Raw genomic sequence first — 23,502 nt, 5'->3', positions numbered from 1 at the left:
GCTCCCCTGCCAGAGCAGAATCACCTAGAGCAGGCTGCACAGAACACACATGCCTTTGTTGCTGCTGACCTCTGGGTTGGCTTAGTAAGGTGTCAACAATTTTTTAGTGACCTATCTGTATGTCTTCTGAAATCAGCAACTACTTCTTTTCTCTGCCTTTGTCTTATTTCATCCTTTTCTCAGCCTTTCACCTCCTGATAAAGAAACATCGCAGTATTTTACTTCTCTCTTCCAACAGGGGCCCCACCTGCTTTTGCCTCAATTCCTTCCTATACATAAGGTCTTGAGCTAGACTTAACATACCACAATCACCAGCTCTGGGAGGCAATCATTTCACCATCCTTGCACCTCTCTGACCCCACTGTACCCACAAACAGAATTAAGAAAGTCTAAAAATGGTTTCTGCCTTTAATGCAAAGTCCTCACCCTGGACAAGGCTACAGATATTTTCTGCCAAGAGAATTGCCCCACCACTGCAAATCTGATGCAGATGGAGCACTGCAGTTCTTCCTTTATTTTGACTTATAGTTTGGAAATTAGAGATAACTACCAGGTCATATTTCTCCCAGGCAGTCTGTAACAGTAGACCAAAGCTTCTTTAAAACAGTTGTATTTACTACCTGCATGACTTCTGAGAGTTAGTGTTTTTTGATCAGTAGAACAAAATTAACGGTCAATAGAACTCTTGAAAATGAAAAAGTCAGGGTCCCAGAGTTCATTCACAGGCGTAACACAGCTTTACACCCAGAGCTGAGGAGATTGCTGTAACTGATTTACATACCGTTTTGTCTGCCAACTACAAACTCCCGATTTGAGTTTCGTTCATATCCATAAGATGTCCACAGAGGCTCTTGACTTCCAGTACCAAATTACAGCCTTCACTGGATTTGAGACAATACGTTAACATCCATCGCCTTGACTGGCTAAGACTTTCCTGTGTGACTGAGGCCTGACTCTAGGAAAGACTGCTTTCTCCAGTTCGCTCCTCAATGCAGACAGACTGCAGCATGAACATGCCATCTCAGCCAATTACCTAGTAGTACACAGCACCGTATATTTGATTTCCTTCATTATTTAAAACTTTGCTGCCCTGCATTTGCCTCTTGCTTACATGAGTGCAACAGCTTTAGAAGCAGGAACTTGTATCTTTAAAAGCAGAGTGGCATTACTATGGAGATACAGCTTAGCCCTACTTTATGTGCATCATACAGTGAGAACACAGGATGACAAAGGACCTAAAGCTTGACCTGTTTTTCCCAGATATATCGATCATGATAAAATCAGATTAATCTGAGCATATATTAGAATTGTAGATACTACAGGCCCATCAAAACAAACCTGGAAGGCTTCTCGGAGTGCTACTTAACATTTTAAAATTACATCACATTGTACTATGTCCATAAAAATCTTTTCATTGACTCATGGCTAAATTATGTAATCCTCTCAGCTATACAGCCTAATTATTTTTTCTTTGTCAAGGGATGCTAGTTCTGCCACGTTCTCTTGAAAAATGAAATAGGAAGTTTCTTAGATACTGGCAAAGAGAAACCAGAATAAATTTTCATCCAGATATATATGCCTTTATGCAGCTTGCCACCAGGAAAGCTCTGAAGGAGATGACAAAAGGGATTATGAGGAGAAAATCAAAATAAATATTGAAGCAATTACAGCCTATAAGAAATATGCTTACTCTTTTTTATCAAGAGCTATTTAAATTTTAACAAGCTTTCTACACAGCTGTTTTTACTAAAGGTAGCATTCCTGTTTCTTAATGCATTAAAAGGCTAACCTTGAAATTAAGGATTGTCTTTAATGTCTGCTGAGATACTAAACACTGGAGACATTTAATATCTTTCATAACTTGTTTGGTGCCTTATTGGGTTATGCCCTATGCAGGAATTAGCCAATATATAGGTGTCAAATCACAGCACGATATAATGCCTGTCTCTGGCCTGCCTAATCACAGTCATCGCTTTCAAAGCTCACACTAGATTTTTACATGAGCTAGCATCTTCTTTTAGTGGCCCACAGCATTTTTAGGGTAACACAGCAAAAGAATAGTGAAACATAGCACGCAATTTAGCTCCACACACATCATCAAAGAAAACAAATAAGAAACCGTTGGTTTTATCAAGCTTGCCATCATCAGAAGTCCATGCTTACATGCTTACAGCATTGAATACTGTTCTGTGTGTATGAATGTATTACACCTTTTGTACCTGGCAGTACAATGATTAAGGTTGTAAAATCAACTGTCGGAATACAGCATGCTCGGCAATGGCTCATGCACAATCTGTCTCTACTTGCATTATATGTAAAGTTAATGTTGGCCAGAACCCTGGCAGTATTACTTGCTTCTTTGGAAAGTGTAATGTGATTTTGAATTTGTGTACCATCTCACAGGTACAATGCAAGTTTTATCCTCAAGGACACCTTCCCCTATAAGGTAACGCCTCTCGATAGAACAGTGCAAGGTGACTAGTGGGAATACATCAGTGACTCAGGCCCCTGCTTCTGTTTTGCTTCATTTGCTTCTGAAAAGTTACGCTGTCTTTATGTAAATACAAAGCAGGAACAAAAAATCAGAGCCAACTTCAGCAATACCTGTACGTCATCAATGAAGTACAGCAAAAGAAGTCGCCATTGTTGGCATCCTATCTTACCTTCAGTGGAGAAACAGACCATGACTCATTTTGTCTGTTTTTTGTTCCATTCTTTATCTTCTTTGTTCTGCACTTACCTGCGATGCAGCAGCTAACATACCAAGGTGCATTAAAGTGGCAGGGAAATAACACTTGTCATAAAATTCTGTCAACACTCTTGCCATATTTTACTGATTCTGGGGTTTTTTTGTCTGCTTGGGGGTTTGTTTGCTTTGGCTTTGGGTTTTGCAGGGTTTATTTACACGTGAGGGGAGCACAATAACTTTAGCTAGAGCTAATATATTAGTTTCAAGTATTCAGAAACTTTTATTTTTCTTTTAAATCAAGCAGCAATCTTCATTCCTTCCCTCTAATATGTAAACTAAAAAGCTCAGCACTTACAAATACATAATTCAAAGAGGAAATAGCTAACAAAACATTATTTCTGTCACTAGTCCAGTTTTCAGTCCAACTTGGCGGGGGCTAAAACTCATCACAGGAGAGTCAGTGTTTGGTGAAAGGCAGAATAAGTCAATGTTTCTTTCTCCATCTACCCCAAATGCCTTTGAAATGAGTATGTAGTATCTACCCTATCTGAATTATGCTGATGCCTTGATAATCAAAAGCGTTCTCATAACTGATACAAACAGATCAGACAAAACATTGATCTTGAATACAGACTCTCTTACCCTAAAACATAATTAAAGAAGCTTGCAGTGAAGCTGAAAATCCCCCTCTGCTTCTCCTGATGCTGCCTTCTTGTGATAAACTATTGTCATTCTTCAGGAAAAAGCTGTAGTGATACCCACGCATAGTAACCCAGCAGCTTGTGGGAGCATCACAGGCATGTAAAATGTAGGTCAACTTCTCTGATATTCAAGAAACATAACTTATGCAACAGGTTTTTATTATGTCATTGTCTGCTCTTACTATTGCAGCAAATGAAATATTTAGCACACGATTCTTGCAAACTGTACTGAAAAATTAATTACACAAGACTAAAGTGTTTTCTTTCAGGCTATCTCGATGAACGGTGGAGAGAATTGGAAATAGAGAACAAATAAAACACAGTATCAACCACAAAGTGCAAACAAAACACAGGACTAATATAAACATTACAAGCATCATGACTTTGCACAGTCTACAAAGCTAAAGGGTCCATTTTGCCAGAGCTGGTGGTTTGTTTCTACTGCGAATTTTTATTCACATTGTTTACCTTGAAAGGTACCTATCACTGTGCAGTGATAAATGTGACACAGGCACTGAAGCAGTTCTGAGTTTGTGACTGCATTATTTGCTGTCTTTAGCAATACTGGTTTCAAGATGGGGAAAAAGAAATAAAAGCACCAAGAACACAACCAGAAAAACCCACCTCAGATCAAGCTCAAAGGCATTACATTTTGTACTAAACTTACTTATTTCCACTCAATTCCAAGTAAACTCCGAGGAATGAGAGGCATGGAAGACCTAGAAATGTAAATCTTCTGTCTGCTTCGCAATCTGGTTGGTTTTTTACCCACTAATTAGTAGTTCAGTAACACATTCTTTGTGTAAAGTTCTCAGATCCCTCCTTTGTGTCTTCAGCTGTGCTTGTACACTAGGAAAGGAATATACACATCCATATGCAGCTATATTTTCAGAAAATCACTGTTTAGCCCTATTATAGCAGGACAAGCATTGGTCATGATATTATCTGGTCACTTATTCTTTAACAAGTTGAAGCATCCAAGTATTTGGAATAGATTTTCATTATTTCAGTACTCAAAAATTGATTTTTTAATAATTTATTTTCAAATTATCAATTAAACTGTTTTAAGAATATTTAAAATATAAAATTTGCTTTACTAAATGTGTCACAAGTCATTCGAACTACTCAAAACGTGAATTGAATGACAAAACTTTAAAATATCTGTTTATTTCCAGCTTATGATGGCAAAATACAGAGGGACAAACACTACTCTGGATCCTAGAATAGATGGAAACATCCTAGAATGGAAGTTTCCATTAATATTATCAATGGACTTATCCTATGGCGTGAGATGCTAAAAAAAAAAAAACCCACTCTGAATATGCCACTGTTTGATCTTAAAAGTTGTGTAACAGACAATTTCACTTATTCTCCCTTTTCTGACACAAGTATTCAAAAATTGAAAGAGCTTTTTCCATTTGTCGGTCTCAAACACGTGGAAATACTGAAGCATTTCAGGATGAGTTTTTCTATATGCTGTGGTTGAAAATAGAGTTCTTTTCCGCTCCCACAGTGATTATGTCATTTAAGACTAAGTCTGAGGAGATGCAAATACATTCACAATCACTGAAAATAACTTCTATTTCGTCCACTGTCTCTTTCACTTATACTCAGTCTTAAAATTAAACCTTCCAGGGCATCAACAATTGTAGACACGATAAACATTAAACAATAACATGTTAAAGAATTAATGATGAATAAGTTGGTCAGATATGCAAGTCTTAACAAAAAGATGAACAAATAAGCAGATCATAGGGAAGAAGTTATTACTCATTGCTATACATTAGTTTTCAAACACCTGACACCAGTTATTAATTTCAGCAAACAAAACTATCTTGATTCTGCCACTCTTACAATAAAGAGGGTCATTCTTCAGGAAACTGTAATCTTTAATGAAGATTTTAACTTGCCAAAAAGCTAAACAGGACAAGAATTACTGTAAAAGAAATATGAATACCAGGAAAGCTGCTGAGTGAATATGCTTCGCATTGCAACATAATGTAATGTTCTTCCTTCAAACCCTAGTCTTGCAGATTCTCCAACTTTGTGTAATTAATTATGATCAGTCTGCCCCAAATATCCCCACACAGTAGCCAAATAATCACTCTTGGATAATTTACAAGATGTTTCTACTACCTTTAATAGGTAACAGAACTGAGAACTGACCCAGAATTATTCTCTATTGTTCATTTAAAATAATTATTTATGGGGGTATAATAAAATCTGTAATTAAGATTTAAAAATAATAGACACGACAAACAAAGCGCACATTTCAGAACAGGAAATTATATTTAAGCCCAAAATTTATTTATCTCCTGAGGGAAACAAGAAATCTCTGAAACATCCCTTAGAATAAAACACTGTCCATTCCTTACCCCTTTTGCATTTTTAGGATACTGCTTCTGTGCATGAGAGAATAACTGCCATCATCAGAACTGATCATTGAAGAGAGGCTTAACTTTGGCAAAGAACTTGCTTATTTAATGTTCAAAATGTTTTCCTTTCTTCGTAGTTTGCTACTTATTATATGAACAATATTTCTCTGTGTTTTGAGGGTAAATATGCTAATGTTCTTTGAGCAGAAACACATCCTGCTCTGGCAGAGGGAATGGACTAGATGATCTTTCGAGGTCCCTCCCAGCCCTGTGATGCTCTGATCTGGTAGAAACTTGTAAAAATGCCATTTGAACTGCCTGCCATTCAATGATCAAAACAAGGACGCACTCACACAGCTGTTCATGCATTGTAAAAGAGTCCAAATATTGCTTATCTGCTGGGGTTGCGACTTACCTTCCATGCTCACATACAGAGTCACCAGATTATTTCTATTGTGAAGGAACTTAGGGAAAAGTACACACTGGTCTTTGGCCTCTACCCTTTGCGTGTTTTCTGTGAAGTCTAGCATGCTGTGAATTCAGCTACACATATATTTTGAAATATGAGTGTTCTTCACTTTGGTGTCCAGGATCTTTTAATAACTACAGCGTTCATCTGGAGAGGCATTATGCCATGAACAGTCCTCCTCACTTCATTCACATTATTGTTTAACACTAAATTTTCAACCTTAACCAACCCTAACCATTAAGTTTGGCTTAGTTGCAAAGACACACCTGAGCTCTTAAGAAATAATTGCGTCAAAAGAGAAACGAGATTTAATTTGAAGAGTTAGGATCTAAATAGCTTTCATGAACAAAATCGAGCTCACTAGACACTGTGCTGTTCTAAGACTGTACTGGCAACACAGATCTCTCATTTCTGTTCCAGGTATTGTCACTGGCTCCACCAGACATACCTTATGCTAACAAAGTAGCTGAAATGAATAGATAGATTACTGTTTCTTTGTTCTACCCCAGTACCCCAAAGCTTCACTTATTGGTAACTACCAAGCATTCCTTTCGATGACAGTGTCTTAACTCATAGAGCTTTATTCATTATTTGCCTAGAGCCATTGCAAGATGTTGGCCTTTATTTTGGACACATTTACGAGATGTTAAACCTTGTAATGAAATATTGAAGTAAAGAAAATAAGGTTTTTCCATACAGGTAGAACACTCTACACTGCAAGAGTTATTTTCAGGGAGGAGGGCATTAAGGATGTCTAACTTGTTTCATCATTTGTGTTTCCTTCAGGTGTACCTATAAGTTGCTGTCTGCTTTACAGTAGATACTCTGATAGATGTCTTTTGCAGACTCTAATTACCTATAAGTTAGTCTTCCAGAAACAAAGCCATTTCAGCAAAACAGCTGTTTATCTATTTTTAAGATATTGCTGCTTAAAAGGGGGGGTGTTTGGCTGGTTGGGTGTTTTTAAAGGGGGCTGTTTGTAAGAAAAAAAGACAAACCCAAACACCTCAAAGACAAAAATACCAGCAAGGACTACATGAACACTTCAGATAAAGTATATATTTACCATTTCTAGTCAAAAAGCATTGCAGTCCTTCTGTTGCAGAAGAGTTTTAATAATGTTTTTACCCGTCCTAGTCCTGAACATTGGCTGTTGCTTTGTGTGACACTTACAGGACAGGGGAAATAGAGACAGTACCAAGAAATATTAGATTTAATACCATTAGAAAAATATATTTGCATACATATCTTAAAAATAGCAAAGGTTCGCAAGAAGTATTTTCAGACAATGACACAAGAAAACTTTATCAAATCATCATACAGCATTCATTTGACAAAAAAGTACAATACATGTTTTAACTGGCTACAGACACCTGCTCAGATCTTCAAGGAACTAAATTATGAAAGTAAAAGCAGCACAGACCTTCAGCTGAACACACCACTTTGCTACAAGCATCAGGACAAAGGAAATAACTGCCAGAAAAAGCTGAGGGGGAGACTATTTTTTTATGGAGAGATGAATCTTTTGGTTTTGTATCCTGGTAATAGAATCTTCAGTTACCACATTATCACTTTGTTTATTAAGAGGATGCCTATCTAATGTCACATTTGACCTTAAATATACTGCAAATTTTACCTGCCGGCTTTTATTTTTTTTTCAAATGAAGGGCTACAAAAGGTTCACTTTCTAAAGTTGGATTTGTATGTTAACAGTTATTGAAAATATTGTTGAGGGGAAAAAAGGAAAAAGTTCTTATCAACACAGCCTTCCTCTGTCATCATGAATCCAAGGTTTAGATTAATCTGAGCAAAACAGAACTTTTAGAATATATATTGATTTTCTTCTTTTTTAATGCTCCCATAAATCATAATCATCATGTGCCATGCCTATGTGCCCTTGATTCTGCTAGCTATAATCTAATCTTATAACTCAAGCTCTCTAGAAAAGAACATTTTTCTTATTTTTTTTTCTTGTTCTTACTTACGCATTTTCCAGTGCGGCCCCTCCAGCTCTTCCCCCCTACTCTCCTAAGAATACAGCTGATCGGAGCCAGGATGATAGCATCTCAAGGTCATCCAAACGGACTGATAAATAGCAAGATTTGTGTGAACTCGAGGGTGCTTACACATGTATTCAGTAGGGCTTTTGCACAAGGTTGTTAGAAACTCCTTCTAAAAAGCTTTTTTTAAAATTAACATATTGAAGACCCTTTAGACCAAACAAATCAATCAACAATCTGCACCCCAGATTGTTGTACACTATTTCTTCCAGTCTGCACTTAAAGCTACCTATTCCAACTATACAACTCTACAAGTATTTGAGGGGTTTAATCTTTTTTATTTGAATGATGTTCCATTGTTTAGAAGTTATGGTAATTACCAAGTCTGTTTTGGCAACATAGTGACCTTCTTCACACTAACATATCATTCCATAAGGAGAAAAACACAATAGCAGCACTTGGACACACTGTGAAGTGTGGGGTAACCTCAACATTTAGCAGCCCTATTGCAGAGAAAGTTTTTATACACTACATTTAGGAGAAGGAAAGAGGGACATGCTTAACCACACTTACCATTCCATGACCTAACTTACTTTCAGAACAAAATAAATCAGTGTTATTCCTCCTTCTTTCACTTCTGTGTCAAACTCCTTCCCAAAAGCCAGTGCAACCACTGGCAATAACTGCTGCGCATCAGCCACTGGCACTGGAATCCACTGGCTGCCACCTAAATTACAGTCTACCCTGACCGCAGGTACACCGGGCAAACAGCTTTGCCCTTGGATCCTGCACCTCAGTTTATTCACTAATGTCCTTTACAGCGCTTGAGGAATCTGTCAAACCAAAGGCTTATCGCTGAAACTCATCTCGACTGAATAATAGCAGTTTGACACCTTTCTTCTCACCAACTTTGAATTCTTTAATGGAAATATCATGACATTATCCAAAAGCATTCAGTAGCTGAGCTGAATTAAGTAGACAGCAACCCCACAGGAATTTGAACAGAGAAAAGACTTCTAATTTATGCGGAGATTAAAGCATGACTTGCTGGCAAGTCAAATTGACCAAAACAATTAGGATTTGATTTTATTCTATTCTACAGAGGTTTTACCTTTTCATCAGGCTACTGTGATGCTCAGTAGAGTATTGCTTTTTATTTTTCTCCTCAGAATAACAATTGTTGCATTATGAGTTGCTTAAATATTCATTCAGGCTTGAGAGCTAGGAAAAGTACCCAGACCAAAACTAAAATCTGATGAAGCTCCTTTCATTTTTGTGGTGGTGTAATCAAAGATGTGGAAGAAAAAAAAAAAGAAAAAAAAAGGAAAAAAAACCCAACCGCCTGACTGCTGAAGTAGGGCAGAGCCACGGTGCGAGCCTACACAGATCCACAGAGTGAAAACAATAGAAAAAGGGGCATAATGAAAAATAATTATCTCTGACTTGCTCACTTTGGTGATTCACATTCTGAAAAAGCTGAAGCTGCTAGGTGAACATAATTCTCTTGCTAATTACAGATTATTAAACTAAACGGTACATATTCCATTGTCTTGTTTCAAAGTTTCACTTTACCTTAAAAACATATCTTTCTTGAAGATGACAGACACACCTCATTTAATATTTCAGGCTCCAGTCTCCATCGCCTAATGTCTTTTGTAGCAGCTAACCCAAACGTATTACTAACCAGATTTATCAGCAGCATTTTCAGCTCACTCCGCACTGATAAAGACCCACCCAAAAACCTGCACAAGATGTACCACAAAGAAAATAAGAATGCATGTGCTTGAAAAAAAAAAAAAGAAAAGAAAAAAGAATGGTCTGATAAAAAAAAGCCAGGCCAACGATTCCAAAACATTTCACTCCTGGCACACAGGAGCAATCCCTAAGACTGAACTGCTTTAGTGATCAGACCGGTTTTAGCACACGTTGAGTTCTGCCTGCCAACCTCCTCCCGCAATACATTCCAATTTACACCAAATCTATTTGCACATGCAAGACACGTGACGAGTTGCAGAGAGAATTCAGGCCAGTCATATATGTCATCTCCACCCTTCCCAGTTTTATTCCATCGCAACTGCCGACAGGACCAAACATGCAGACAGGCGGGCAATTCTGGGACCACACGAAGTGCTCTGCAACACGTGAAAGGTGAAGCGATCTACGCAGTCCCACAACCAATGAAAAAAAATTACACTCTATGCTTTTTCATTTTTCTTTTCTTTTTCTTATGCCCCCTCCAGAGGGGTAGAGGAGGGAAAGAAGGGAAGGAAGCAGAGGAGTAAGATTGTCTACCAGGAAGAGAAAAGCAGTTAAGTGGGATTAGTCTCAATGTTGAAAGGAAGGCAAAAATTTATCTTCCTTTGACTTATATTCTGTCCCTGACTTTTCCTTTGTTCCTTCTCCCTCTCTGACTCACAAACCACACGATCCAGCTCCAGTGTACATCAGTGACACTGTCAGGTTCCACTACCTCCCTTTTTGCCCCAGTAACCCTTCTTACATCAATTAATGGGCACTGTGGCTCTTCCATACTCTCACTTCTCATTTTGATCTCCTTTATCCCAGGGACAGAGAGGCAAAATAATATACAGTTGGATGATAGGCTTACCTCATTGAGAAGCCACTCATCTAAACCAGGATGGCCGGAAAAAATCCCAAAACAAGCCAGGCATATAAATACATATAGATCTTCCCAGTGTCATTTACCTCATGCCAAATATGAAACACTTATCCATGAGATCAAGTCACTGCTTTGTTTTAAATATTTTGAGGTTTTCCTGGTCGTTTCTTTCATTTCATTAGTAGTTAGTGAAGTCAAAAACTAAAGGAAGACAAAATGGATAGGCTTACAAAAATTCAGATTATAAACAAGGTGGGAGTACGTATGCTATAATTTACGGAGTATTCCAGGCATTAAAATGCTGACAACTCATTCAAATGACAAGGACTGTAACGAGATGTGAAAATGGCAAAGCATCAATCAGCTCTCATACAATGACTGCAACTGGATGAAGGAAAGCCATTAATTTAATCCCATTTGGCCAATTTTCTCCTCTCTGAAAGGAAACCACACATGTACACAATACCTCCCCCACCACCACCCCTCCCCAGAATACAACAGTTGGAAGGGAAAGGTTCCTCCCAGGAAATATTTTTAAAAGTTGATGCTATACTGGATTCTTCAGTTCATTCCAATTAAGCAGATTCTACATCAATTCAAATATTAAGAGCTTATATTTTCACCTAGAGATATTAAAAAAAACCAAACCCAAACCCCAGAGCATTAAAAAAGGTTGACCAGCTAGCAGTATTCCTTTTAGACCAAAAAATCAGACAGTCTTATTGATCTGACCAAGTCTTTACACAGATATCATGTCAAGCCTAGAAATAGAACCCATGTTTTATTTCACAATATGAGGTAATACACATGCATTCGTGACATTTTTCATCTAACACCTCCACCAGTTTATTAGATTACTAGAAAAGTATCTATATTAAAAGACCATGAAGTTTGGAAATAAAACACTGAAAATTCAGGAAAGAGGAGAACAGATGTTGCCAGTGCTTGATCCTCTTCTGTGTATGTTTTATATAATTTTAATGAACAGTAGTCTGCTATTTTTGGTCCCCAGCCGTGACTGTCTAGGAAAAAGGAATTTAATAAATACCTACTCACAAGATGTAGCAGGTGTTCCTTTTAAAAACTATCTGCAAGAATATAATGAAAGAAAATATACGTAAAGTATATTTAAAATTATTGCTGGAGGTCACTTGAAAGCCTCCATCACCATCCCCAGCCCCTCACAGCGAATACCATAGGCTGCTAGGGATCAGTGCTATCAGAACTACAGGAGTGAATCCGAAAGCCTCAGACATTAAACAGCTCCTACATGCAGTTTAAAGTGCTAAAATTCAGGTTGCACCGAATTTAAATTCTGTCATTTCCTAACTTCAGAGAAGTTGATTTCTCCATCTCACTTTTTTAAACATACTTGCTACTGCCATAACTTTTTAAAATGTTTTAAAATAATTTAGACACCATGTCTTACTTGATAAATTCATTTACAAAAGCCTGTAGAAGGCTAAATGAGCTTGGAGACATGAGTTTGTTCTGCGTTCCTCCATAAATTAGCAAAGTTTCAAATCCATATGGAATTTGATCCAAAATAAAAAGGCCAGTTGTTCTCCCCTGCTGGCAATACGCACTACAGGCTGGATCTTTTGTATACACGGGTACACACCAGGTATTCAGCCAGTGAAAACTTCACTCTTCCCACAGAGCAGCATTTGCAGTCTTAGGGAAATCTCTGACCTCTGGCAGACCCTCCCTCCCTCCCAGCTGCCCCGGGGATGCTGATGGAAACTTCTCGGTGACAGTCACACAGCGCATCGTGCCTGATAACCCCAACTGGAGGTAGCGATTCTCTGTACGGCAGCTGCACAGGTAAGTGCAGTTTAGGAACAGTAGTAGCTCTGCTTGCAAAGCACCAAGGGAACATTTCCATAATGGAAAAGTCCCATAATCCTAATTCACATAATCACATCCCCCCCTACCGCCCCTCATTTCACACACTGCTCTTATCTATTTACCCAGCATGTTCGTACTTTTCTTTCTTGTAGTCTGAATTGATGGCAAGATATCCTAAAGGGCTTGGAACTACACGCACAAAAAGCTACCAGGAGCCACCAGCCACAAAACCACAACAGATTCTCTCTTGTGACGTCATCATATACAACAGAGACCTGAAACTAACATCTAGATGGGTTTTTGGAGGGTTCATAACTGAAAGCCGCTTCAAGCCTCCCCCATTACAATTTTTTTTACACATTTTTTGATGAAAAGTTATTTCAGGCTGTGCCCAGAATCTTGATTCAAAACTATTATTGTGAAGAGTATGCATGGCAGGACTAAGGATCAGTCATAGTTTGACATTCTGTTTTAGTTGCAATACTGCTTACCTATCGCTAGCATCGATCGATTCTGGAAAACACAAAATTAAATTAATGTATAGAAATATCTCATGGTTTCATGTGGCTTGTATTTGAATAGTATTTGCTCCATTTGTGTTGTTATGAAGCTTGAAAGAATAGCATTTATAAGAAAATTCAATGGTAGAAATAAAATTTGAAGTTATTTTAGACTCCTCCATTCTAGCAAAAATGGGGGAGGGTGTTTTGTTTTTTTCAGATCAGGTGCAATTTGCACTCATAATAGCATTTTCTCCCCATTTTTACAGGGCATAGTAAAAAAAATACATTCTTTGTCTGTTATCCCTGCCTTTACTTGGCTAAAATTTTCATACACTTTTGCAAAAGTGACAATTGTTAAATGAAAGCAGTATCTCTGCAGCCAGCTCCTCCTGAAGACTTCCTGCAACCGTGAAGAAAACTGTGCATCTTATCAGCTGCAGCGTGTCCAGGCAGCATAAGGAAGATGAAGTAGAAGGACTTTCAAAATGATGAAAAAAGGCAAATAAAATATTCATATTGCTGTAGAAACATGAACTCAATAGCTAGGTCCTATGACTGCCTTCATGGGAATGTGTTTGTGTACTAAGATAAACTTGTCTCCAAGGTAAAATAGAACAGTTGACGCAGTAGCAAGACTAGTTTGATTGATGAGTGTTCACACAATAGCTTACATCTTTTCACATAAATAGGCAGCATGAAAGAGTTCAGTGTGCACAGGTGCCTCCCATCTGTTGCCATGAGGTGCATCTCCGATAACAAACTCCAGTAGCTGAACTCTGCATACAATGAGACTTCACGAAACTCCTAAAGGTTACTTGGTGTAACGCAGCAGATACTAATGTTCTGCCATCCCCTTTCCCACTGCTAATGAAGGTTTTAATTCCGCTAAGCTATCAGTTATAAAGTCATTCTGCATAGGGAGGGAGGGAGGGAGGGAGGGAGGGAGGGAGGGAGGGAGGGAGGGAGGGAGGGAGGGAGGGAGGGAGGGAGGGAGGGAGAGCAGGAGAAAGTTGAAATGCTGTTTCCAGTTTGTGTTTAGGTTTAGAAGCAGACCTGGAAGCCTGCCTATCAGAAGGGAAATGCCTTGCTCAGAGGAAGTGATGAGGAAAAACAAGCTATGCAACACCTTCTTATTTCTTCAACAAAGATAGGAGAGGAACATCTTCCCTCTATTATAACACATCAATGTTTGGTTTCCTAGGTGACTAAAGAGCGGAAAAACCTTAAGAAAAAAGGGAGAGAAACAGGTAAAAGAACGTGAAAAGGAACCAAAAATCTGCAGAAATAAGCACTCTACTAGGAAACATTCTGAACGTATACATGGATTAAAACCTTCTAAATGTAGCTGGAGGCAGAAAGGACTATTTTCCTGTTAGAAAATACACTTAAGTCTATTTCTCAAAATAAAACAGGCTGCACTGTGTTAACAGAGGAAGAGGTCCTAAATTCTAATGCTCATGTTAAACATATCCCATGATTTCTGGGTGACTGGGGACAGTCACTCCTTTTTTCTCACTGGGTGTCCATCTATACAGCAGGAATAGCATTAATGCTGTCAATATCAGACATGTGTTGATTAACATTTAATGTCTAAGCATTTCTTTCTATATCTTAAATATTGTATTTGTATTAAACTACATAAAGTTTAAAAGGACCAAATGTTGTTCTGAGGCTATGCAACAGTCACCAGCTACATGTGAGCACCTTGCAGGAAAAGATGTCTCTGCCACATTAATTGCATGGCCACGGCTACTTCTAACTAGCTTTTGTACAGGAAAAAAAGATAGTTAAAGCATGTTAAAGGCAAAATATTAAGATTTTTACATTTGCTGTATTTCACTTTCTCTGCAGAGGATGTTGATTCTTTGGGATTATGTCGTGGTTTCACCCCAGGTCTGAGCCAAGATCCATGCAGCTGCCTGCTCTTTAAAGGAAAAGAGGAGGGGGAGAAGTAGCAGGGTGGGGGGTGAGGGGGGCGGGAAGGGAAGGGAAAAGGAAGGGGCAAACAACAACCCAAAACCAAGAAACCAAAAGCCTGTGGGTTGGGATAAGGATAGTTTACTAGAATAGCAGAAAGACAAAATATAACAATGCTAACAGGACTTCAGAGCAAAAAAGCTGTTGATACACAATGCAGTTTCTCACCGAACCCACAACTCAGGCTGTGCCACCCAGAGCCGTCCCGGAACCCAACCGTCCCCCAAAAACCGCATGTCCTGGAGCCACCCGCTCCTCCTCCCATCAGCCCCCCTTTGTACTGAGCATGACTGAGACCATCTCCTCATGTATGATTACCATAGCTGATAACCGTTCATAAGAACAGTTCTCCCTGTAAAAACAGGTAATGCCCCAAAGCACAGCCCTACCACACTGCAATTTTTACCATCACCTCAGGATCACCTAGGGTTTTCCTTCCTCTCTATGGTTGAGTACTTCCTACAACATCCCTTCATACACAGCTCTCTTTTTCAGCCCTTTTCTCTTTTCCCATGCTTCTTAAAAACTCCTGTGCCTGTCAAAATCTCTTCCATCACAGCACAAAGCCAACTGCATCTCGTGAGTGCACAGTGCAGAGTACAGCCCGTGATTATGGGCTGAGCACACTGCTGAGCAGAAGTTAAAATATAGACTTGTGTGAGGCTGTGTTTGACCTCAAAGAGGGAAGAAGACGACAGAGGGGTAGTGAGTACAGGTGTCTGGGTGGCAAACAAAGGAGGTAAGAGCAAAAGCAAATAAGAGCAACAGGAATGGAACAACAAGGGAACTCGGGCTTAGTGATCTGGAGAGGATGAAGATAATCATTACATGCGTTGCAAGCATGCATGAAACACATATAGGGAAGCACAGTAAAGCACTGTAAAGCCCAAAAGAAGAAAGCTTTGACTTTCTGACTGTCAAAATACGCAAAAAATAATGTTATACAAGCAAACCACTGGAGGTCTGGAGAGCTTCCACATCAAAAACACACACGTAACAAAATTTTTGTCCTACTGCCGTGGTTTAGCCGCAGCTGGACACCTATTTATCGACCCCAGGACACCTGTTTATCTTCACTCCAACTGCAGCATTTTCCAATTTCAAATATCACAAAAGCCATGCAAAACAGACTGAAAAATCAAAAAATGCAACTTGAGAAACTCTCTGGTACACACAGTTGTTAAAAACTTTCAGTTCATTTTTTTAAATGTATATTCCTGCCCTCCCACTGTTAAGCCACTTCATACAACTGTTTTAGATATGATGGGTACTCAAATTTATTAAAATTTCATGCCTACATTCCTAAATATACTTTTAACTACCTGTTCACCCACATGCTGTTATCACAATACTTTGTCACTCTTTCAAAATTAGCAAAGATGACAGTAAATGTTTTTAAAGTAAGAAAGCCTCATTTTTCCCCTCCTGTGAAACAATGCCAAATTTCATCTGGTTCATATAGGTCTGATGGAATTTCTTCTTTAATTAATATACTGCTGTTTGGTATCACTTAGCCCCAACAGGATCAAGAATTTCTGGGAAACCTGTAAAGAAACTGTGCTTTTGAAGTCACTCTTGGGCAAGGAGTGCATCCTTAACAGGGTGTTTCAAGATAGCAATTCAGTTTTGTCAATCAGGTTAAAACTGCTATTTTAGTTTTTAATCTTACCTCAGTACTTGGGCATCAGAATCCTCTTTGTTCTTTCACGTGATGTTCTTGATAGCTAGGCATGTACTTTCAACATGTAGAACATCCCAAATACAAAGGTGTATCTCAAAGTCTAACCAAAACTTTTAATTTGAAGTGAGATTTTAAAAGTCTTCGACATGTTATGCAGTTAACCCTCTCCACCTCCACTTTTCAGCTGCATATTTGTTCTCTGTAGCTGCATAGATGGGAACTAATCAGGGGTCTCTTGAGAAGTCTACCTTGGGAAAACTTACTACCCTTTGAATTTTCATTTCTCACCTCTTCCAGGGGGTTATAAGAGCCTTTAAAGGCATAACAAATCTGAAATCTACGTAGCAAGACAAACTGCTGCCAACTGAGGAGTGTTTACTGATCTCCAAATATCACTGAAAATAGAAGGAATAAGCTCTGCTACCACATCTAATCCTGAAGAAAATAACCCAAAAGGTAAACAAAACTAACTGAGACTGTCACATGAAACTTTATTTATCTTGCCCAACGCTGGACCTTCTTAGTGGCTCGAGAGGACAATAACCTGTATATGCTGGCCATTTCCAATATGTACCAGTGCAGAAGCAGTCTTCAAAGGACAGCTTGAGCAAAGCAGGCCAAAGAACCACCACAGACCATAGAACCACTACTCACTAATTTCTGCAGAAAGACAGAAACCATCTCTCATATGAGGAAAGGCTTCGAGAGATGGGTTTAGCCTGGAGAAGGGGTGGGGGGTATATAGATATATATAAATATCTACAGGGTGAATGTCTAGAGAAAAGGCCAGACTCTTCTCAGTGGTGCCCAGTGACAGAAAAAGGAGCAACAGGCATAAACTGGAACACAGGAAGTTCAGTCTCAATATGAAGAAAAACCTCTTTCCTGTGAGGGTGACAGAGCATGGGGCCAGACTGCCCAGGGAGGTGGCGGAGTCTCCTTCCAGACTCACCTGGACACAGTCCTATCCAACCTGCTCTAGGTGATCCTGCTTTAGAGCAGGGGGGTTGGATTAGATGAACTCCAGAGGTCCCTTCCAATGCCTACTATTCTGTGAATGTATATTCTGTGATTCACTTTTCCAGTATTAAAAGATATTAACTTATTGTGAGCCTTTAACAAACCTTAATGATGTAGGTGTCATAATAAGGTTCACTTGTGTAATAGTCTCCGTATTGCTTCCCCCAACAATAACAATATGCCTTATACTTGACTTTTTTATGACATATAGATTACATATAAAATCTCAATTCTTAAGTAAAATTCCTAATTTCATAAACATTCTTCTGACAGAAGCAGATGATACTGCTGTGATATCAAATACACAGTAAAATTCTTACAGCGATGTGTCTATGAAAGATAATTATTTTCTGGAAGTTACACAATTTGATAGAATAAAACACTGATCTATCCATACTTGAACATTTTATTCTCATTGAGCTTCTTAAAAACATGCAGGTATTTAAAATACGTTAGCAGACGTAGTTGAGGTGGATACAAAGTACACTGACATTTCACTTCATTTTCTAGTTCTGCACACCAGCATCCAGCTCTGCAATATTTTTATCATTTTTCTGTTGACTGGCACTTGGAAACTCCCACTTCATTCTTAGCAGCTTCACTCACTGAATCATTTTCAATTGTGTTGAAGCAAAGTGCAGTGAAAGTGCATAGATGAAAAATCATTATCTGACTACTGTGCAACTTTTTCTTTTCTTCTTTCCTATTCTCCCCATCTCCCTCCCTCCTCACCCCCCTCCTTTTTTTTTTTTAAATCCATCCCTGCAGTTCTGTCAGACTAAGGCTGGATGTTTAAGGAAAACGTGCATGCAGACATACACTGTAGTTTCAACATTGTTTCAGTTGTTCTTTTGTAAGTTTTTTTTTTTTTTTTAGGGTACCAAGCTACATACAGCTTTCTTTGTCTGAAGTCATACTTACCAGGTAGCTAAAATTAAATTGTTTTCTTTTTTAAAACCAAACACAACATACTGCAGTGCCTCTGCACTCACTGATCTTATGCATTCTTTATATGGCATCCCTGTGCGTATCTGACTAAGAATATGGAAACAGTCTCCTCTAGAGAGCAATTTAGGGCATAGGTCTAATTTAAGTGCTCTGGATTTTCCTCAGAAGCAGCTTCTTTATGCAAGAAGACCATAGATAGTAGACTTAGGCCTCAGTTACGCATCTAAAGAAGGGTAAAATGGATATTCCGCAAAAAAATGAGGTCCTCAGAAATGTCTTCTAAGACTAAGGGGGCTCTTTGGTGGGAACTGTAAATTAGTCAGTAATGGAAATGACTATGTCACAATACAGAAACACAAAAAAGAGAGAAAGAAAAAACATACACAAAGCTAAACCACCAAGAACTAGATGCATCTTTGTATCTTTTCATTCACCATCATCTAGAGTAGATGGCACTGACATATCTTGCTATATTTGCAAAGGTAGATCACAAAGCCCTTTCTGATATAAAGGTTTCTGATATATAGAATTATAAATGCTTACAGAAAAGGATGGAACTAATGTCCTGGTTTTATTGCTTTTAAGTGTCAACTTTAAATGGAACTTTCCAGTTGCTAATCCATTCACCTTAGTATTTATTTATAATTCCTCATAGGGAAGTGCTTTTTTCTCCCTTCCAATTGTGGGGATTTATATTTGAAATAAAACTTATGATTTAATCAGTGATAAAAACAGCTGCAGACAAGATAAAGCCTGACAGTCTCACACAGAGCAAAGATTCTACATAACACAACTAACAAACAGAGGAGCAGTGTGACATCATAACTGCCATTATTTCTAAAGCTGGGCTGCCAGACTGAATGGTGAACTAAAAATTATCCAAAACTAAAACAGGAACATTTGCAGAAAAGTAATTTCCAGTGACAAAAGGGACAGAAGTTTAAACAAGAGAAAATATATTGGTCTTCATGTGGACAATATCAAGAAAGCTTCAGATCTTCAACTGAGTAATTTCACACCCATATGGGCTTCTGTAATCTTTTCAGTAACAAAAAAAAATAAATAAAAAGGTATTCATCTTCAATAATAAGGATATTCTAAACTTACAAAATAGGAGAACCCTGTCATATCAGTATCATGTACTCAAGGCTACTACATCATGTTTCAAAGTATGTTTCTATTGTGTAAGTCATACATATGGGAAAGATGCTCAGCACTAACATCTGCAGTGTATCATATGGAATTTTCTGAGTGTATTCATATTTTAGAAATAGTTGTTTTAAGAACATCTAAATCAGTAGTATTTTCTACACAGATAGAAAGCTGCCTTCTCTCTCCTGAGAAGGAAGCAAAGGTATTCCTACTGGAAAAGACAACTCTTTAAGGTTATTTGATCATGTGTCCCTGCACAGTTTATCATGCAGACTTTTTGTACATCTGCTAGGCTATCACACTTCTGAAATGCAACTGAAATAAATAAATCCTTAGACCTACAGAACAGTACACATGCATACAGCAGATAAACATAAATATTATTTACCATTTAATATTTACCCTTACAATGTGCCAAGGAACAACCTGCTACTTCCAAATTCTTAAAAATACTCGAATTCCTTATAATATATATTAAAATTAATTTTCTCTGAAATTACCACTGTTGTGGTTATAAAAACTAATGATCCAGTATTTCCTTAAATGTGTTGCAGCTTCATTGGTTTGAGATTTGTATGCTTATTAAATAAAGACATGCATTTATGAATATATATTTATGAATATATCTTCTCTGGAGATATTCAAGACCCATCTGGACGCCTACCTGTGCGATATGTCCTAGGAAACCTGCTTTGGCAGGGGGGTTGGACTTGATCTCTTGAGGTCCCTTCCAAGCCCTACAATTCTGTGATGATCAAACACTATCAAGAAAAAAGGAACATAAAAATCACTCTTTCACATCTTCATTTTTGTAAAACAAACCATTTCACAAGAAGGGGAACAAGAAAACCTCCATTAAAATTGACACATACCTTCATGTATTAAACACAATTCTTTTTACTTATGATAAGAAAAGCAATTATGGCATTAAAATTTACCTGTGCATATAAGGGACAAAGTTCACCACTGACACAAGGAGACCTGAGAGGAGCAAAATAGCTAGATCACAGGCACAGTATGTCTGGTCTGTGTGCTTTTAGAACAGAGTCTCAGCCCTTCCAGAAATTGCTCTAGTGCATGATTTAGTAGAGCACTGAGCAAGTGGCTGGAGCTCTGTACCAATAGCCTGAAGACCTGTGCCTAAGAATGTGCACATCCAGAAGACACAGAATGTTTGTACGCTATGGAGCAGCAGAAAGAGCTACACTCCCAGCACTTGCTTTCGTTCCCTTTGACTAGACTGTTGCTAGCATGGGATGAGTCAGAAAGGACAACAGAAAGAAAAACAATGTTCAGATTTTCACAAACTAGAAAACTCCTCAAGTGCCTACAATGGACTTTTATAATCTAAGAACAGAAAAATCAGGTTTCCCTGTTTCTATATAGCAGGAGATAGCCTTCCAGGTCTCAGTAAAATCTGGAAACAGGCAACTAATCCTCTCCAACTACAGCTTTGCAATCAAGCACTAAGTAACAAGACTTCCTAACTCCTGAAGGGAACGTAGTCATTAGTCTTTTCACCTAAACACTTTGTGCACAGGAAAAATCCAAAATCACACCCCAGCTCCTTGGGGTGGGGGGAGAAGTGGGTGCGGAGGAAGTATCTCCCAGTTACAGCAAAAGAAGATTCATATAAACTCTTGAATCCTGAGCTAAAACATAAAGAGTAGCAAATATTAGTATAATAGGTAAAAATACAACTTCTGGGGTTGTAGTTTTGTGTGGCTGGGTTCTGGTGGAGAAGGGGGGCTGCAGGTGTGGCTTCTGCAAGAAGCATCCAGAAGCTCTCTGCAGGCCGCACAGAGCAAACACCAGCCGGCTCAAGGCTGCCCAAGGCAGAGCCCATCAGTGATGGTCACAGCACCTCTGGGAATCTGGTTGTACTTCTCATTATCCAACTCTGGTGTCACTCACTGTGTGTGTAGTGTAATAAATTAAGAGTTTTCTTTCCTTTATTCTGTGCTGAGTCTCTTTTGCCCACGATGTGCAAATAATTGCAGAATTATCTCTTCCCTCAACTCCTAAGCCTCTCAAAATATATATTTTCTCCCCTGCCCAACTGAAAAGGGGAGTGATAGACCGACATTGGTGGGCATCTGGCCTCCAGCCAGGATCAAACCACCACAGGGGGGTAAAGCTTAAGGGACATTAAGCTTAACTGCTAAATTCGAGGCTTAAATTTCCACACAGCCCCAGAAATACATTTGAACTTTTGTTGCTCCATTTGTATATGCACACAGAGCAGAGAAAAACCCACATTCTTTTTTCAGAAGTAAAAGCGAACAGGATCCTTCATCGACAGGGAGTTAAGAAATAGACACTTGTTTGCAAAGTCAACTAATTTTGTGTATGTATAAAACCAAATGCTAAAACTGTAGTCTTGATCAGAGACACTCTCTTTGTACATATACATAATGCATATATATATATATGCACAAACAGCATTGTGAATATTGTCTGCAAACAAAGTGAGACAAATAATCTGAAATATTTTTGAAAAATAAGCTGCTGTACAGGAATATCCACATCTCTGAGCAGTGGAATTTTCATCAATAACAAGACACTACGAAGCTGTATGTCCATAGGTATTAAGCAGATTGGGAAAAGAGCCCACAGCATTAGCAAGAACCATGAATTTCATCCTGCAGCAGAAGAGTGAACACTTTAGTATTAAATAACCACCCGAGTTTCTGAAGTACAGAGGGATCATTAGAATTACCTAATTTGTGCATTTCCCTCCTCTCCCCCTCCCCCCGCCATGTTCCTAATTTAAGATCCTTTTTCATGACCCAACTGATGCCCTTGATTTTCTCCACTGAGGAAACAGACCCCAAAAGTGGACACTGGTGGTGGCTGGACCTGGTGCTCTTAAACACACCCTCAACTCTTGGCTCTCCTGTTCTCTTCTTGGAGCCATGGAGCAGCTCCTCCATGGGTGCCTGTGGCAATGGCTAGAAATGGCGCTCGGTTCCTGGGGCTACCCAGGTGCCCCAGATGTGCATGCTGACTCACAAAATCATGCATTTCCACGAAGCCAGAGATATGCCTGCATATATGCACTCATAAAAAGCACATTCCCATTCACTTACAAAGCTTTAACTATACTGCACGTTCCTTGGCCATTACCATGGATATGCAATCTAGGCTTCTAGTAACACTTAAGAGCAATTATTTTCCTAAAAAATGGTGTAGAAACCCATGCAGGCTCTGCATGGACATCACATGCATGGTGTATCACATGCAGCCTCTAATTTTCATTACTGTACAACTCTGGTCACACACTTTTAGTAGTCTAAAACTGAAAATTTAAATATTTCCAAGTAACAATAATAGCAACAAACACTCTGCTGAGGAAAAAAGCAAACAGCTTGTATATATTGTCCCACTTGATTGAGAATTTTCTTCTGTATCTCACCATGGTTCTGTATTTCCACAGCAAACTGCATGTGCCTTCACAAGACTTCAGTCACACACACACACAATACATGCAACACTTAGATATTGAGATGGAAACAGGGT

The sequence above is a fragment of the Gallinula chloropus genome (genome assembly GCF_964237585.1).
Source record: "Gallinula chloropus genome assembly, chromosome: 4".
NCBI lineage: Eukaryota > Metazoa > Chordata > Aves > Gruiformes > Rallidae > Gallinula > Gallinula chloropus.
The sequence above is the reverse complement of the archived record's forward strand: the minus strand, read 5'-3'. Positions refer to the sequence as shown.